Genomic DNA, 19,303 nt, shown 5'->3' with positions numbered 1-19,303 from the left:
TTGAAATCCAATGAATTGAACAAGTCCAATGCTGAGAATTCTTTGAAAGAAAATGCTGAAAGAGTTTTTGAAAAAGCTCCATTTCCGGACGCCTTGAAAGGGGTCCATTTCAAAAGAAAGGCAAAAGACCAAGAACAATGAGATAATGGATATGTTTAGGCAAGTCAAAGTCAATCTTCCACTTTTGGATGCAATTAAGCAAATTCCGGCTTATGCCAAATTCTTGAAGGACTTATGCACCCAAAAGCGGAAGAACAAGAGCCAAACATCAAAGAAAGTGGTTTTAACCGAACAAGTGAATTCCATTCTACAACACAACACTTTGCCAAAGTTTAAGGACCCCGATGCACCTACAACATCTTGTATCATTGGTGAACATGTCATCAACCGAGCACTTGTTGACTTAGGGGCTAGTGTTAACCTTCTTCCCTATTCGGTTTATGTCAAATTGGGCCTAAGTGAATTGAAACCGACGTCGATGGTTTTACAACTTGCCGACCGATCCATTAAGAAGCCTAGGGGGATAATTGAGGATGTGTTAATTAAGATTGATAAGTTCTTCTTCCCGGTTGACTTTGTCGTCATTGACACGGAACCGGTGCCCAATCCAAAGAACCAAATTTCGGTTATCCTTGGCCGTCCTTTCTTGGCAACCTCAAATGCCAACATAAATTGTAGGACGGGGATAATGAAGATTTCTTTTGGGCACATGAGAGTGAAGTTGAACATCTTTAACCCCACACCCAATCCATTTGACAAATATGAGGAAGAGGTTAATGTGGTAGAGGAATATCATGATCTTGCTTGTGAAAGGAATGAGCTTTTGTGTATGAACAATGTTTCAAAGCCTTCATCTTCATCTTCAGCATTGCATGCAAGAAAAGTGATTTCAAACTCTTGTTGTGAAAGGGCGTGGAAGCCCAAGGAAAGTTTTGACAAGGAACTCAAGACGTCTTTTGAGTTTACCCCAACAAGTTCTTCCAAGAACCATTTGTTGGGAGTGACTCGAAACATCTCTCATCCCAAAAAGGAGGGGATGCATTGCAAGATCTTTGATCCGGGTTAAAAGAACCCTAGGTCTTGCTAGAGACGTTAAAGACTAGCACCGAAACTCGTAGGATGTCAAAACCCTATTCCTCCCTCATTTCTATCTTGCATTTTGATTCTTGCGAAGTCTAGATACTGTTTTATGGTTCATATACATTGGAAGGAACTGAGTAAGGGATTGCATGAGCATTCAAATCATTTTGAGCATTTAGGCATAATTTCGATCGATCCAAGTTTTGGTTCGATCGATCGAATATTGGTTCGATCGATCCAACTATGGACTCGATCGATCCAGCTCTCATTTTGCACCCAACACTTAGAAAAATTTTGGACCTACATCCAAATTCCAAAATGCATGCTCTCAGGATCTCCAAATTTTCAAAAGTTTGATCGATCGTAAACCATTTCGATCGATCGAACTACCTTTCGATCGATCCAACATGTGGTTCGATCGATCATGAGTCCCAACACTTAGAAAAATTTTCAGACCTCATCCATTTTTCAAAAATGTATGCTCTCGGGACTTTTCAAAATTTTTCATGTTCGATCGATCGAATTCCAAGTTCGATCGATCCAAGGTTCCAACACGTGTCAACTCTTGAGCCCTTAAACTTGTACATTCTTTATCCTCTTCGATCGATCGAAATCTTTCTTCGATCGATCGAAATTTGCATCTCATTAATTTAATTTCCTTTGATTTTTCAAAATTCAAAATTCAAATTTAAAAAAAAAAAAAAAAAAAAAAAAAAAATTTAGAGTGGAGACCTAGGTTCGATCGATCGAACTTAATGTTCGATCGATCGAACTTAATGTTCGATCGATCGAACTTAATGTTCGATCGATCGAACTCTACATATCGTGTTTTTAAAATAAAACCGAGTTGGATCGATCCAATTTCGAAACAAACCCTAACCCTAAGTCTCCCTTTCTCTCAATCTCAAGCTCAATCCGGCCAACCTCCATCCCAATCATCTTCCCCATCTTCGGCGAGCCAATTCCGCCAAGGATAAGCTCCATTTTCATCGCGGCTTTGCCCCTTCTCTCTCATCTCATCTCTCTCGGTTTAGAGGTAAACCGAATGCAATTTTCTTGATTCCAAGCTTAAATTGATGCATGTTATTGATTGTTTATGTTAAATCATGTTCAATATGTATGAATCATTCATTGTTGAAGCTTCAATTTCATGATTACATGCTATATATACACACATGCATTCGGCCGAACCAAAATTGGGGGTTTTTTATTTGATTTGATTTGAAGTTAGGGAGTGTTTGGGTGTTGTTAATTGTATGAATGGTGTGTAGATGGGCCCACAAACACGTTTGTGTGGGCCCCGTACTCTAGATCTCACAAATCTGTGACTTTTCAAATTCGGCATTCGCACAGTTCGATCGATCGAACTTGTGCTTCGATCGATCGAAGTAGTGAACTTCATTTCACTACCTTCGATCGATCCAATCTTGTGCACTTTCATGCTTCGATCGAAAATTTTCGGTAATCGATCAAACTTAAAGTTCGATCGATCGAGCTTTCAAAGATCACACATGCACACTCCATTCATCTTGTGTCGTCTTCATGCTATCTTTATATGCACAATGCCTGTGATATTCCACATTGGATGCATTTCATACCTACATTGCTTAGCATGACTCACATTTCATCATTATCATAGATTCATGTCATCCATATTTTGTCTATCTTATTTGACATACATGTTTCTATTATGCATTTAAATTCTTATATATCTGGCACTGACTTATATATTGAAATTTTCTTGTCTTTTTACAGATCATGCCTCCGCGGTTCAAGACAGTAGCCAGGCGATCTTCGAGGCCACAGCGACCCCCCAGACATATACGGCCCAGGATAGAGATGGTTGCAAAGCCATCTCATGCTCAGGAGGAGCCCGCACAGGCTACTCCCCCTCAGTCCCCATCCCACGAGGCTGAGGAGGGAGCTGACCACGTGCCATCTACATCCCAGGCTCCTCCAGCCTTCACACCATCACCTTCTCCTGCGCCATCAGGCAGATGCAGCCGTTATGCTATCACCACAGCCACCTCTACCGGCTCAGCGCCGTGACCAGTTGCTGCCGAGATATGTAGCCATGACCGTGGCTCAGGAGTCTTACTTCGATACTGAGTACTTCTCCGAGTCTATCCTGACCCAGTCTGGCTATCAGGATATCATGCAGCGGGGCCTCTCAGCCATCCTTGCCTCAGTCACCGGCCTTGTATACCCACGACTGGTGCGGCTATTCTTTTAGCATCTCCGGCCCTCGCCACGATCTACCGCGGAGATGATCACTACAGTGGATGGCCACGAGATTGTCATCACAGTTGACACTCTAGCCCGTGCTTGCCGGTGCCCACACCGGTGTCCACCTGAGCTTGCAGAGACATACCCGAGGCTGCATAGGCCTTCATTTTCTGACATGGCTGTCTCCTTGACAGGCCATCATGCCGGTGGTTAGACATTCGCCACCAGGACCTTCTTACCTGACGACCTCTGGTTCATCGACACAGTTCTCTTCCAGAACATTTACATGGCGGGCCACAAGATCCAGAGGCGTCATGACTACTTGACAGCTCTTTACGCTTTTTACACGAGCTGCTGGGTATCTATCCCAGTCCTCATCTAGAGCGTGATGAGGTTGCTGTATGATTCTTTCATTTCCAGGGAGGACCCTAAGCGGTCCAAGGTCCTGCCCTTCGGACACCTCATCACGCAGATCCTTCTTGACCAGCGCTACAGAGTGCCCCCAGATGAGGAGCCCCTTGCACGGTCCAGCTTCTATGGGAGGAGCGACTGGAAGAAGAGCTACAATACTCTTATTCGGAGTCTTCAGGAGCCAGCTGTAGAGGCAGCAGCTGAACTAGAGGAGGAGGAGGCAGCCCAGGCACAGCCGGCACCTCCAGCAGCAGCAGATATCACAGCGGACGACGCACCAGTCGGTCCGGCTGCCGATCGCATGGACATTGACCTGGAGTGACCTGCGGAGAAGTATGCCAATGCTGCAGATGATGCTGATGCCGATGATACCAGTGATCGAGCCGCTGCTCAGGAGCGAGTTCGGAGTCTTCTTCAGAGGCATCTCTGCCTGAGTCTCCAGTTCCCACTCCCGGATTCGGAGCACGCTTGTAGACACTGGAGGAGGATGTAGCAGCCATGCGAGCCGACATCATTACCCACCGAGCTGAGTTTACCTCTTTTAGGGCGGATATCATGGCTTGCTTTGCCGATCTCTCCAGCCGACTCCCTGCACCTGCACCCACACCTGCACCTCCAGCCACTGCAGATCTTCACGATCAGGCCTCCTGAGACTCCACTTCCAGTTATTCTATGCTTTCATTTCTTTTATTCTGGATCTTTATTATACTGTCACTGTTACTGTATTATACTTTGCGGCTGGTCTGTCGGCTTTATTATTTTATTGATGTACTTGCACTTTATATTCTCTATATATTGCTTTTTGATTATGGATGTCTCTTAGTATCTCATATTTGTATGTTTGACTCCATCAGGTACACCACAGTGACTTCAGTGAGAGAGTGCTGCCTAATTTTTCAGGACCACTCTTACACTTCTCTCTCTATTCTCTATTTATCCCATTTTACACTTGCATGTCCACTGTGCACTGATTATCCTATCTTGTTATCTAATGAGTTTATCCGAGTGCAAACTTTTCAGGACCACAGTTTATCCCAAGTTTGGGGGGGCCATGCCACCCACTTTGGATACTTCTATCCCGATCATTCATGTCTAAAGCACTGGTATACTCTTTCCTTTGTTCTCTTCACACATTGAGGACAATGTGCAGTTTAAGTTTGGGGGTATTGGTGTATGTTTCAGTGTTACTTTAAAATTCAAATTTTGAGCATGTCTTGTGTATTTGAGGGATATTTCTATACTTGGTCCATTTCTAGCTATGATTTTGATCTTTTGAGGACTATATTGCTTAAAATTTAAAAATTGCTTGACTTGAGAGTCCAATACTCCTTGTATGCCTTTTGAATGCCATTTAGGAGTAAATTTTTCAAAAAATAAAAATAAAATAAAAAAATAAAAAATTAATATCATGCTTGCACTTGTGGTCCACATCATCTTGATTCTGTGATTGTTTTGAGATTCATTCTAGGATTCTACACTAGTATCGGCGCACGCTAGCATTCAATTGTGGGGTACATGCTTTGTTGATTATTGAATTGGTTATATCCCAGTTGGGCTAGTAGTGCATTGAAAGCTTTCATTCTTAATAAAGGTGGATAACAACCCATTTTCATTGAGTAGCCGGGATTCTTGCCTCATTAAGCAGTGAACTTCTCGCGCCGAAAGGTGGAGGGCCCAAACTCTAGGTTAATAATTGATTAAAAAAAAAAAAAAAAAAGAAGAAGAAGTTGCAAAAGCAATAAAAGTGAGAACTTCTCCCAAAATGTGAGAAGCAGGAAATGATTAGATGGTTTTTGTTTTGATTTGTAGCCTAGTTGATTTGAGTTTGTAAGTCCGTAGGGGTGTCTTAACACCTAATGCCCTAAAGCCATCTGGTTTGGGAGTCATTGACCTAAAGCTCGCTACATGAATTTTCTAAAAAGCTTAAGAGATCAACACATTGCACAATATTTCCATCTTTGATCCTCAATAAAATAAAATAAAAAGAAAAAAGAAGAAGAAAAAGAGTAAAAAGAATAAGCGCATCTAAAACAATAAAGCTTTAATAAAAGGTCCACTCTCTTATCTTGATGATCGGTACTAGATTTGTGTGCTAGTTTGAGGGTAAGGATGTGATTACTTCTCTAGTTGGCTAAGATAGCAACACACTTGATGTCGTACCTCTCACATGGATTCTAGACTTGTTTCGATTTTCATGATCATTTTATTGATATGTGGAGGACCATACTTGCTTGCTTGATATTGAAATTTTGGGAGATTGCTTAGAAACGGTTGAAAAATTGCATACTTGAGGTAGTTTTTTCCCAATGCTTGTTTGCAATATTGGTGCCTCTTTTGAAAGAATGAGCTTAATGTTTGTGGGTACCATTTCTGGAAACCCTCACAAGACTTTACTCGTCCACTAGGGGTAACCTAGGGGTTTAAAAGGCTTGTTGCATATGCTAAATGCAATCGTGTTTCCTACGAAAATGGTGTTATCATTTTACTTGCTTCCCAGTTTATACTTGTATAGTTGTTTATTTCATTCCTTTACTTCTTAGTTCATTACTAGGGACTAGCAATATTTAAGTTTGGGGGTGTGATGAGCACTGAAAAGTGCGCATTTAAACCCGTTAAGCTTAAGCATTCTAGTACCTTTATCTATCTTACTTTGCCGTTTTAGACTTATTACGTGTTATTTATATTTTCAGGCACTAATCCCAAAATTTAGCTAACTCAGCCAAATAAGAGCTTAATTGAAGCAATCTTGAGATAAACCAAAGGAGGGAGCAAAGTGGAGAAAAAAAGGAGCAAAAAGGAATCAAGTTGTGCAGCTGAAAAGTTCGATCGATCCAACTTAGAGTTCGATCGATCGAACATCTATGATCGATCACAGTACTTCTCGATAGATCCAACCTTGGCCTTTGCTGAAATTGCAAGTTCGATCGATCGAACATCACCTTCGATCGATCGAACCCTATTTTGTCCTATTCAAATGATTGATCTTATCCACAGCTGTACGCCTACCAACCACTTTTGTCTTTTTCCCTATAAATATCCTGAAAATATCCCAGCCTTGTCATTATCCGGAGGAGTCAGACCACTTCGATCAATCCAAGATGCAGTTCGATCGATCGAACCCATTTTCAATCGATCCAAGTTAAGGTTCGAACGATCGAACTTCCTCCAGCGAGAAAAAGTTAAAGTCCAGCTCATTGATTCCGTCCTTCATCCAATGATTGGAGAATATGCCTTGCACGACCACAGCTCATCATGGGGTGTATTTGACCTACCTATATAAGGAATATGATACACTTTTTGAGGGAGTCTCTTGTCACACATTGAAAATTGATCTTAGAGGCTATTCTTGGAGAGGAGGAAGAATGGAAGCTAGAGCACCATTGGAGGATATCTTCACCAACAAGGAGCAGCCATGGAGTTAGCCCTTGAGGGTTGGATCATCACTACCATGAGTGGCTAGACATCCTCTTGGGGCTAGAGTTAGCCCCAAGCATGCTTTCTATACTCTAATCTTGTGTATTATTGAGGGATTAGTGTTGTATGATACATCTTGATATTCATGTATATATAAATCTTGATTATTTCATGGTTTGTATGGTTTAATGCTTCCAATTGACTATTCTATTCTATCCATATGTCTATGTATGCTAGAGTAGGATATTCATGTGCTTATCTCTAGATTTAGTGTTTTTGATGCATGTCTATGTGTATTGATGCTATAGATCTAGAGATTATCAAGATGATATGCTTAATGAATGCTATTTTGGTTCATTTGATGGTTTATGCCTATTCTTGATGGTTTGTGCCTCTCCCTTAGTCTAGATAGCTTTATTTTCATGCTAGTAGTGTAGATTTAGTGGTAGTGTAATGTTAGATAGGAGGACAATCTACTCTTGATGTTTGATGTTCCATGCTTGTGAGTCCAAATGGCATATTCCTCTAATATTGTGTTGTATGTGGATTGTGAGCTTAATGAAGGCTTAATGACTTGTTTTGATCTGTTGTGCTATCCCTATGTTGTCTAGACAATATATGCTCTATTGTTTAGATATATTGTGCTCTTCACATGATGTTTAGACAATACTTGCTTGATTTATCATCCTTGCCAATTGAATCAACCTAATGCACACACACCCTTATCATATTGCAACACATCCATTACCCTCAATTGATCACTTGTTAGTAGTATAGAAAAGTATTGCTTGGTGGTGATCTCTACACCCCAAGACCTCTCTCTCTCTTGTTTACTTCATATTATTTTATTTAGTTGAATTCAATTTAGCTTAATCAACCAACCAATCAATTGTGCGATCACTCGACCTACTAACCTTAATTACCGTAGTTTCACAATTCGATACACTATCAAATCCCTTGGGACGATCCCTACTCGCCCTATCTATATTTTATATAGAGAAAGGTAGTAGTGGCTTTCTATAAATGTAAAACTTGGCAGCCTCCTAAATTCACAACTCTTCAAGCTTAACTTGGTATCGCGACCCTTGTAAAGGACCGGTCAAATATCTTTCCAATTTCCTGAATCATTAATGTTCAAAAGAAGATTATCATTTTCATTCATATATTCTTTATTTATCAAATCTTCAAGTTCATTCATATTTTCTTCCTTTTGATTCTCATTCCTATGTTCATTCATTAAATCTCCATGTTCATTAAGATTTTCTTCATTCCTATGTTGTTCATTCACCAAATCTTCAGCTAAACTCTCAATTTGTGCATTGTTCCTAAGAAACTTATGAATAACACCTTTTTGAGATTGAATCAATTCTTTTTCTTTTTTTCTTTTTCTTTTTTTCATACCCAGATTCAAATTTTCTTGTAGACATAATTGTCAAAAATCTTGAAATCTTAGAAATCTAAATAACAGGAAACACAATCTACATAAACTAAACTTAAAAAAAAAAAAAAAAATGCTTTGCTGAAAGAAAATATAAATTACCTCAATGGCTCAATGATATGTCTTCAAGTGAAGGATTGCTCATGAGTTGTCTAAATGATACGATTTACAGAAAAAAACAAAAATACCTCGTGAGATGTCTAAATAATATGTCTTCAAGTGAAGGATTGCTGCATTGGAAGTTTGGAACTCCTGTATTACAAATTTATAACAAATTATTAGAAATCAGTTTTTATTATTGTTTAGAATATATTTTGTTTAGAATTTTTATTTATATTGTTAAATATAACTATTAGAAAGCACATATCCAAGAATGGCAAGGAGGCAGATTCTCCACAGAGAGAAATTGAATGGAGGAATCGAATTTTCCTGCAATTAAAGATTCAAATAATTAATAATACATATTTAGTGTGTGTCAATGTGTGTGTATATATATTATATATATGTGTGGGTATAGGTTAGAAAAGTAATGGGATGGGTAAGAGAGAGAGACCTGTGGAAAAAGAAGGCAAAGGGCAATGTGGCTACTTTGAAGAGTGTGCTTAGTAGCTTAGGCGATCATGGCGATGATGATGGATTGATGCAGATGCGAATCATGCGATGCGAGTTACAAACCCGAGGTCCAGAACTGCGATTTGCGAATTGAAAGTCTGGATTCTGAAACAGAGAGAGAGGAACAGAAGAGTGAAGATGATGATGATGTGATGGCAATGATGTTTTCAATTTTCTGGTTTTGAACTTTTGATTTTTAAAGAAAAAAACTTTTGATTGTTGTAGTTGTAGTCTTGCAGAGAGAGAAAGGGAGTGTAACCAGGTAAGCTTGAGACTTTGAGAGTTGAGGGTTTGTTGAGATTCTTAAGAACGAGACGATAATGGCTTTAAATGAATTGTTGGATTTTTTTTTTTTTTTTTTGAGGCACCTTAAATGATTTGTTGGGTTACAATTTTTTTATTTATTTATTATTATTATTTTTTTTTGGTGGCCCATCATTCATGGGCCTATAAATTTTGAGGGCCTTTAAAAGATTTGCTTCATCTGGTTAAATTTTTTTTTTTTTGTGGCCCATCATGCATGGGCCTCAAAATTTTGAGGTCCCTTAAAATCTTAGGCCCTAGGCGACCGCCTTGGTTGCCTTGGACCAGGGCCAGCCCTGATGCTACCATTGTTGAGTACTATAGTCCGTCTCTCATTTCTTTTGTGACCATAGTTTGAATTTGCATAATGGGGCTTCTTTTTTTTTTGGATGATAAAACAAACATACACACACTTTTTTGCCCATGTCCGGGCTCGAACCCCGCCCCTCTTCTTTGAAGATGAGGAGATTATACCATTAGGCCAAAGGCCTTTTGGTTAATGGGGCTTCTTTTGTTCCATGACATGAGAATGTTGAGGAAAATGTTCGGACTTAGCATGCGTTGAAACAATGTACAAATGTATCTTCTATTTGTTGTCTAATTAGTAGTGATGAAATAAATTATAACACTGTTAATTTTAAGAGGAAGAAGGTGAGGAAGAAGAGTTGTCCAATAAATTAAAAATAATTTAATTAAAATCACGCACCATTTGCATGTGTTCATTGGTGGTAGAATTGAATTGCAAAGTATATTTGGAATTTGAAATCTCTACTTGTAATTTAAAATTCAAATCCTGGAATTAATTCATTCCAAATCCGAAATCATATCCAACGATCTAAGGTGGATATGAAATCACAAATAATAGAGCACTACGCATGAATTTAAATTTATTATTTTATCTTGAATTATGTAGCTACTTATTTTTTGGGTGTTTTTTTTTTTTAATATAGGAAATAAAAAAAAATAGCAAAAAATCTAAATCCTAACAGTCCGTAAAATTCAATAATGATTACAAGAAAAAGTAACAAGCTAGATTTTAGTCTTATGTGTCTTGAAGTGTTCCTTTTTAGGGATGACAATTTGTACCGTCTCGTCGGGGATCGTCCATTTTGCCTTGTTAAATGCTGGTGTGGAAATTACTTTTATATCGTAAGTGCGGCTACATGTAAAATATTAAGACTCGTCGTGGCTCACGGGGCGGACAGGTTCTGATAAAGACTCGCCCGAGCCGTTATATACTTTTTTATTTATTTTTATAAATATATAGTAGTATATATATATATATACATATTATGATATAGGAATAATTACAGTTATCTCCCTTATAGATAGGTCAAATTACGCCCGCATTCCCTCTAATTTGAATAATTTCGCTTACCTCCCCAATAAGTGGCTAACGTTCATATCTGGTGATTGGAGTAATGATATTAATCTTCTATCTTCATTGTTTTAGAGCATCTCCAATGGTATGTTAAAATACTCTTTTGTATAAAATATACCCTGCCATCTATAATGTGTAAATTTTTTCCATCTCCAGCAATGTGTTAAGATACATTGCCATATCACTAATGTGTAAAAGGGTTGTGTAATTACGTCAAATCAATATATTTCATTTTTCATCCCTCTTTTTCATTCCATTAAAGAATCAACCATATATTAAGTAAATTTGTAAAAGTTATGTGGGTCCTAGCATGACACATGTTATTGGGAGATATATTTTTACACAAAAGGTACAAAACAACCGTTGGAGTTAAAATTAAATAATTCAAATTTTTTGTGTAGATCTACCATGACACATCATATTTACACAAATATATATATATAAGATGCTCTTAATGCATATTTACTCCCAAAAAAAAAAATATTGAGTGCAAATTTACTTTTATGCCCATTACACATTTAGTAATATAAAATCTAATTCAATCAGAGGGTTAACAAAGCAAGAGAGAGAGAGTTTGGAATCTTCGTCTTCCTCATCAATTCTTCTATACAAATAACAGTGTGAGTACTCAAGATCCCAAAGCTGATCCTTTTCATAGCTGAAATCGATGACAAATCAAAACCTACTTGCAAAAACCGAAAATTTGGCAAACCCAAAATCCAAAATCGATTATTTCCCCACCATGTCTGGTTAAAAATGTAGAGAAATTTGAGTCTTTCTGGTCCATTAAGCGGTGTTAATGGTGGTTGCGGTGACGGTGCAAAGATCGTGGTGATGGCAGCGCCGGCCGCCTTGGGTCACAAATATTAGAGGGCCTCAAATTTTGAGGCCCGTAAGGGAAAGCAAAAAAAAAAAAAAAATTAAGTTAGGACAAGTCTTGGTCGCCTTGGGCCTAAAATTTTAGAGGCTTCAAATTTTGAGGCCCATAGGGGATGTAAAAAATAAATAAAAAATTTAAGTTGGGGCAAGTTTCAGACGACGCAATCTGCTTCGACACTCCGCAGGGCACAGCCTCCGCTATCGCCTCAAGTGACAAGGTATTTTCATCCTCTCTCTCTCTCTCCTCTCTCCTTTTGCATGAATCCATCTTTTATATATGTTTCTTTCTTTCGTTCATCTCATCATTTGATTTGTTCTAATTTTGGTTCGTTTGATTCGGGCCTTTACCTTTGTTCCAACAGTGAAAAGTAGCTTCCAAACTAGGGTTTTTTGTGTGTCTGTGTTGATGGCTATCAAAAGCTGAATGAATGTATATTATGGTTCTCTTAGTATTTTAATAGATGTGTGCCTTTCTACACGTGTCTTTCATGGCGATCGAGCGCATAATCTATTCCAGGTACTTTTTTTTTTTTACTCTCCCTAATTCCACTCCAATCTCACAACAGCAGCAACCATACCCCTTTTCCTCATATTTTTTTGCATTTTCACATTCAATCCTACGGATCCCTTCTAGTGGGTTGAGCCGTTGATATAATAATTAACTTTTTCGATCTCTAAATTATGCTCATACTTAAAAGTGCCAAATTAGGGTTTTTTATATTTTATTTTTATATGAAGACACATACCACCATTATTGAAGTTATTTGAAGTTGGCTCAGCTAGAATTTCAGTTAATAATACTGTCAAAGCACTTGCAATCAGAATGTACAAACACATGGAAATCAAGAGCAGGCTTTAACAAAAAAACAGTTGATGAATTTTCTATTAATTTGCACAGGTCTTCTGTGGCAATGATCAATCAATCATGGCTACTAAAGTTAATTCCTCATCCTGAAATCAAGAAAGGGGTAATTGGCTCCCCAAAAAAACGCACACAAAGTCGGTGTAGTGTAGTTGATAAAAAGAGTGAGAGACAAAACTATATATGATAGTGGATGCCACATATAACCTAAAAGTCCCACTACTTCTTCAGTACTACAACTTCAGCCTCCTATAATATATATAGTCACCTCATCTCCACGTACTTTTGTCATCTGTAATCATCAAATTTTAGTATCTATATAAACAATGAATGTAAAAGAAGCTGCAGTTTTCTGTTCTCTACATGCTAGTAAACTGTTCTCTTCATTTTTTATTTTGTGCTTGTGAAAATTTCGAACTCTTTAATTGATAGATTTATTATTATTAGTTAGCTGTTTTATGCACTCTGCACATGCACACAATTATTTATTGGTGGTGATAGGTTTATAGTTATTAGTTAGTTGTCTTATGCAAATTGCACAGACGCACAATTATTTATTGGTGGTGATAAAAATTTATAGTTTTTAGTTAGTTGTCTTAAGCACACTGCACAGACGTACAATTATTTATTGGTGGTGATAGATTTATAGTTATTAGTTAATTGTCTTATGCACACTGTACAGGCGCACAATTATTTGCTGGTGGTGATAAATTTATAGTTAGTAGTTAGTTGTCTTATGCACAATGCACAGACGCACAATTATTTGTTGGTGGTAATAAATTTATAGTTATTAGTTAGTTGTCTTATGCACAATGACTACAAGAAAAAGTAACAGGCTAGATTTAGTCTCACGTGTCTTCAAGTGATCCTTTTTAGGGATGGCAATTTGTCCCGCTCGTCGGGGCCCGCCCCGTTCTGCCCCATTAAATGCAGGTATGTAAACTATTTTTATATCATAAGGGTGGGTACAGGTAAAATATTGTAACCCATCACGGCTCACAAGGCGGACAGGTTCTGATAAAGCCCCGACCCGGCCCGTTATATACATTTTTATTTATTTTTATAAATATATAGGAGTATATATATATATATATATACATATTATAACATAGGGATAATTACATCTATCTCCCTTGCAGATAGGTCAACTTATGACCGCATCCCCTTTAGTTTGAATAATTTTGCTTACCTCCCCCTGTAAGTGGCCGACTTTCATAGCCGGTGATCTGAGTAATGAAATTACTCTTCTATCCTCATTATTTTAATGCATATTTAGTCCAAAAAATATTGACTGTAAATTTACTTTTATGCCTATGGCACGTTTAGTAATATAAAATATGATTCAATTAGAGGGTTAACAAAGCAAGAGAGAAAAAGTAGAAAATGTAGCGAGAGAAAGTTAGGAATCTTCGTCTTCCTCATCAATTCTTTTACACAAATAATTTTATTGTGAATACTCAAGATCCCAAAGCTGACCCAGTTGAGAAAAAAAGTTTATTTATAGTTGAAATCGATAACAAATCAAAACCCACTTACAAAAACCCAAAATTTGACAAACCCAAAATCCAATATCGATTATTTCCCCACCATGACTGGTTAAAAATGTAGAGAAATTTGGTTCTTTGTGTTCCTTCATTTGGCGGTGTTAATGGTGGTTGCGGTGACGGTGCAAAGATTGTGGTGGTGGGTTTCACTCTGCGTCGTGTTCTAGGTCGTTATCGGCCAATTGGAGCTCAAAGCAATGGATACATTCTTAGTTCTTTCTTGGGTCAATTTGGGGCTTTCCACAATGTGTGTGTGTGTATACACAGAATTTGATAGGAAATCAGAATCCACTATATCCCTTAATCAGAACCCCATCAATTTTCTTTCTTAAACACACAGTGACGTACACCCAGATACACACACACATATTAGAGGAGAAGATCATGTAATTTGAGAAAACCACGGCTACACGTCCACACTCGTTGCCGATTCGAATCCCACCACGGTTTCACCAAAATGTCTCCTTCGGCGACCTTAGCTTTGCCATCTTCAAGACAATTCACTGTCTACAACCCTAGCCATCAGACAATTCGCCGTCTGCAAACCCATCAGATAGTTCGTCATCGACGTTATGATTATCATCTCTCAAGTCGATTTCTGCAACAACTACCATATCTTCATCGCCAACACCTTAGCCTACGTTTTCAAGAGTGATTGACCTTGAACGTGATGGCAGAGCTTGAAGATGGAGTGCTGGACCTTGAACATGATGGAAGGAGCTCTCTCTCTCTCTCTCTATATATGGGATATGAGTTCTTTAAGGAGGACATAAATGTCTTCACATACATTTTAGGAGTAGTATTGTCATTTTGAGATAGCGATGATGTCAGTGTTGACTGTGCTGGAGGCTGACTGGAGGGGTGTATTTGTTTTAAATTTTTAAAATTAAGAGAGGTAAGTGAAATTATCCAAACTAGATGGTATGGAGGCATAGTTTAACCTATCTATAGGGAAGGTAACTGTAAATTACCGTATAACATATAACCCTAAGGCCCTATTTGGTACGCGTTGTGTTTTGTTTTATTCCGAAACAAAACAAGTGTTTTGTTCTAGAGTGTTCTGAGTTGAAAACAAAAACATGTTTGGCAATGCAAATTTGCAGTAGGAATTCCGAAAGTAGAAACATGCATAACATGTTTGGCAAATTCTTTTATTTCAAGATATTTGAAAACAAAACATGTTTGGCAGGGTCCGACAGTTGTCAAATAAAAATAAGAAACATGTTTAGTACAGAGTTTTTTGTTTTTTTGTTTTAAAATTTTCAAAATATATTAATAAATTATTATTTATATATAATAGTACAATTTTAGATATGGTTTAAAAAATTATTTACACGTTATTTTATTTTTTTTCTAAAACACTTAGAATAAAGTTAGAAAATTTGATGTAAAGTTTAGAAACTGTGAAATATGTTGTTCAAGACTATAATTGTCATTCTTACTTTAAAATTAAATATTGAATAATGTGGTTTAATAGTATCATTGTCGATATTTATTTGAAAAATAATGTGGTTAATAACTTTTTTTTTACAAGTGAAAGGTTTGAAATTGAATTGGACATTAACACTTAAGTGGAAATTTAGTAAAAAATTGAAGTTAACGTAAGTAAAAATTTTACCTATTCATAAAATTTTAAATCCCATTGAAATTCGACAATAAAGAACCATATAACACCATTAAATTGATCATGAGGATGGTCTAGAATGGAATTAATTAATACATAAGTTTTTCTATTTCAGACAAGCATGGTAAATAAGTTAGTCAAAAACTATACACTTATTATTTGGATAGAGCTGGTAGGTGGTATTGAATTTTAAGCAAGATCAAAGATGGTAAGCCCTTTAAGTAATAAAAGGGCCGGAGGGAGAATTATTTCACATCGGAGATAAACATTCTTACATGAGAAAGATTATTTCAAATAGGATATAAACATTGTTACATCAGAAAGATATATATATATAGAAATATGTAACAGGGAAGAACCTAAAAGAAAAAGTTGCAAACTAGTATTGGATGACATTAAAATTAATTTTAAATTGTAATTAATATAAATAGAGCTTACGCATCCAAATAGCAATGTGTAAGAACATACAAATCTTAGGCCTTGCTTGAAATGTAACTATGAGAATAATTTTTAGAGAATCAGAACAGAAAATAGTTTTCAGATTTTTGAGTCTAAAAATCTGCTTGGTTGGAAAAACTACAAAACAATTTTCAGAGAACAAAAATTCATAAATCTAATTGGTTGTGAAAACTACAAAACAATTTTCATTCATTCATGGCCACCATACAAATACAAAATTTATGTCTAAAAGAAATTGAATCCAATATCCTTGTATCCTCATATTCAAATAAGAGATAATTATATAAATTACATCAACTGTTCTAAAATAGAGATATCATAAGTTCATTGTTACATGCATTTAAACTATACATTCATTTAAAAAAAAAATAAAAGAAGAACAAAATGCCTAAAAATGCACAAGCATGCCTAGTTGCAAAATGCTCCACTGCAATTATATATGAAGACTTTCCTTGTAGTTACTCAAACCACAAAAAAGGTTTGAATAAAACATGAGTTGCACTGAAAACCTGCAAGATACTGTCAAATTGAGTTGTACTGAAAAATCAATTCCAATCTAACTTACCTTAAAAAAAAAAACTACTGCCCCTTTAGCCATTTTTTACAATGGCCTATTACTAAAAAGCAACTCAATGCAACACACACCAAGAAGTCAAAGGTCTCTTAAACAAAATTATAGGCTTCATAACATCAAATGCACAAGCAGTTGATTGGATCATTCAAATGTAAAGTTTAATTGACAAGACATGGACAAAGGTACTATCCATTTCCCACTTCTTTTAGTTTTTGCAAGTACAATGTTGCAATTGACTGGATATGGACATTTAGCATACATATTAGTTGCATTCTTTCAATATTCTAGAGGTTTCATTGTACAAAGAAATAAAGGAAAATGAAATGGAACTGAGAACATGGGCATGATTCACTACCATAAGTTTCAACAATTGCAAAGTGTAATGGCCCGATCAACTCATGTCTCCGAAATTGGGGAGTATCACACAAAGTCATCAATGACTATTCTACAATGAATTACTATCTCCGTCCCATAATAGTTGTCTATTGCAAAAATTTGAACTCACTACTACCTTTTATTTTTGAATCTTTTGAGATCATTTTTAGTCATATTCAATTTTTATACTTATATATTACCTATACTCCGTATTAGATGTCTATTTCGGTAACTTTGATTCACAAAAATTATGAGTCAAAATTTTTTATACGGACAATTAATATAGAACGGAGGGAGTATTCTAGTTGTGACAAACTGTTTGTGGTGGGAAAAGTCTCTAAAGCATTTGATAATGCTGATACTTTCTTATTATATATATATGCGCGCGCGTGTTTATTTTAGGGACACAGACCTAAATATCAACATCTAGAAGGTTGGAAGTAGATGATTTAACTTCATATTCCGTATAAAAACTTAATCTCATCTAAACTGCCTTAAACAACATTTATTCCCATTTTATATTGTGTACGACAACTTTGTCTCATCTAAGCTGCGTTAAGCAACATTCATTTCATAATTGACAATCAGTTCCCTAATTGGTACTGACACACACATGTGTCTCCACTAAGATTCGAACCTCTGACCTCATTTTGGAAAGTAAAAACTTGATACCGCTAGGCCACTTGTCTGTTACTAATTGATAATCAGTATCATATACCATAATCACAGCAAGAGTATACACCCCAGTGATAAATGCAAGTAATATCTCTATAAAAAAATAAAATAAAAGGAAGAAGCGCAAATCAGTTGATAACAAATAAATCTTAGACAGAAAATACATAGCTTTACCTGAACAGAGAGAGATTCAGTCAACCGTGAATGAGAAATTTAGTCGATCGTGATCCCAAAAGAAGAAGCGCAAAACAGAGAGAGTAGATCGATGATGGTTGAGATCTTCTGAGAGTGAAAGATCTGCTATTGTTTAAAAGCCAATGAGTTGAGCTCCTTGTAATTAACAATAAATCAGTGTTTTAATGGATTCCAGTTTTACTTATTAAAAAAAAAAAAAAAAAAATTAACAAAAAATCAGAAAGAATTAACTTTATATTGTCTACCAAAAAATGTTAAACCCTTTTTATATCATGAGAAAAACTTATTAGGCTTCATTGTCTCAAAAAAAAAAAAAAATCTCGTCGTTTTCCAAAAAAAATTGAAAGAGAAAATTATGGTTTTCAAAAGAAATCAGCATAGTTTAAAATCAAGCTCAAATCAAACAACATTGAGCTCCATATGTGGACTTTCAACTACAAAACTCAAAGAAACGTCATCTGATTTAAACATATTCCGGGAACTGAAACGAAAATGGCTCAAACCTGGACTGTTGGTCGAAGAAAAGTAACACAATAGCTTCAACAGGTGTTGTATTTGAGCAAAACCAGCAAGGCTTAACTTCAATCGGTGGTGGTGAAATCTGATATCGCCTTTGAATCGTAGTTGTCCAAAATGAACAAAAATGTTATAAGCTTTGTTTATATACTTAGGGCAAGTATGTTTTAAGTTGGGCAGGGTGTTTCCTCCGCTACGGTGAATATTATGGGGAACAGTGCTGAAACAAGTTAAAACATCATTTTGGTATTTCAGTTTTTGAGTCTTTTTATTGAAATATTTATAACTATGCAAAACAAAACAGAACCAACCAAACATGTTTTCACCATTTTTATTGAAATGTTTTACAACATGCATTAATTAAAACACTACGAATAAAATTAGAAAATTTGATATAAAGTTTAGAAAATGCGAAATGTGTGGTTCAAGACTATAATTGTCATTCTTACTTTAAAATTAAATATTGAATAGGGTGGTTTAATAGTATCATTGTTGATGTATTATTTGAAAAATCAATGTGGTTAATAACAAATATATATATATTTTTTAATGAGTGAAAGGTTTGAAATTGAATTGGACATTAACAATTAAGTGGAAATTTAGAAAAAAAATTGAAGTTAACGTAAATATATTTTTTACTTATTCATAAAATCTTAAATCGCATTGAAATTGGACAATAAAGAACCATATAATTCCATTAAATTGATCATGAGTATGGTCTACAATGGAATTAAT

The 19,303-nt window shown here is 36.2% G+C and overlaps 1 long non-coding RNA gene across 1 annotated transcript; it reads right to left on the bottom strand.

Annotated features, from left to right (window-relative positions):
* Positions 1 to 16,138: 16,138 nt before the first annotated feature.
* Positions 16,139 to 18,677, bottom strand: LOC132284901 (uncharacterized). The gene is made up of 3 exons (XR_009472391.1): positions 18,556 to 18,677; positions 18,032 to 18,154; positions 16,139 to 16,742 (listed from the first exon to the last, which is right to left on the bottom strand). It is a non-coding gene; the product is annotated as an uncharacterized LOC132284901 (long non-coding RNA).
* Positions 18,678 to 19,303: the final 626 nt, after the last annotated feature.

The sequence above is a fragment of the Cornus florida genome, unplaced genomic scaffold (genome assembly GCF_030987335.1).
Source record: "Cornus florida cultivar Cherokee Brave unplaced genomic scaffold, ASM3098733v1 CherokeeBrave_3.0.0_Hap2_Chr11, whole genome shotgun sequence".
Taxonomy (NCBI): Eukaryota; Viridiplantae; Streptophyta; class Magnoliopsida; order Cornales; family Cornaceae; genus Cornus; species Cornus florida.
This window is presented reverse-complemented; position numbering and strand designations above follow the sequence as displayed.